We start from the raw sequence: 302 nt of genomic DNA, 5'->3' as shown, positions 1-302 counted from the left end.
ACTAATGCCGGGACCGCGAGAGCAACGGAATGGTGCCAGAAAGGTCTCGGCGTGGCACCAACTGGCCCTGAACTGACAGCCAGTGCCGTCCGGTCACGGCTTTTCTCTTGGCTGAGTTCTACGTCAGAGAGTGCCACGCGGGCATCCTCCAGTGCCATAGAGATTTTTTCCATTCAAAATTCCTGTGTAAAAGTCGGCAACGATGACGGTCCTCATAATGCGCTTAACGTCTGATGATTTACGACTTACGACCTAAAAGCCGTTCCTGAGCGCGTAATTGTGGCTTTCTCTCTTTCTCAATT

General features: G+C 51.7%; 1 protein-coding gene across 3 annotated transcripts in view; it reads right to left on the bottom strand.

Annotated features, from left to right (window-relative positions):
* Positions 1–302, bottom strand: part of LOC119593701 — a 41,071-nt gene that overhangs the window by 10,900 nt on the left and 29,869 nt on the right. Inside the window, exon 1 of one of the 3 annotated variants that reach the window (XM_037942662.1) lies at positions 3–71. The exons of the other annotated variants lie outside the window; for them this stretch is intronic. The gene's annotated coding sequence lies outside the window, so the exon portion shown is untranslated. Of the gene's footprint in view, positions 1–2; positions 72–302 lie in introns of those variants that run through there. 3 annotated transcript variants of the gene reach the window in all.

The sequence above is a fragment of the Penaeus monodon genome, chromosome 32 (genome assembly GCF_015228065.2).
Source record: "Penaeus monodon isolate SGIC_2016 chromosome 32, NSTDA_Pmon_1, whole genome shotgun sequence".
NCBI classification, from domain to species: domain Eukaryota; kingdom Metazoa; phylum Arthropoda; class Malacostraca; order Decapoda; family Penaeidae; genus Penaeus; species Penaeus monodon.
The sequence above is the reverse complement of the archived record's forward strand: the minus strand, read 5'-3'. Positions and strand labels throughout refer to the sequence as shown.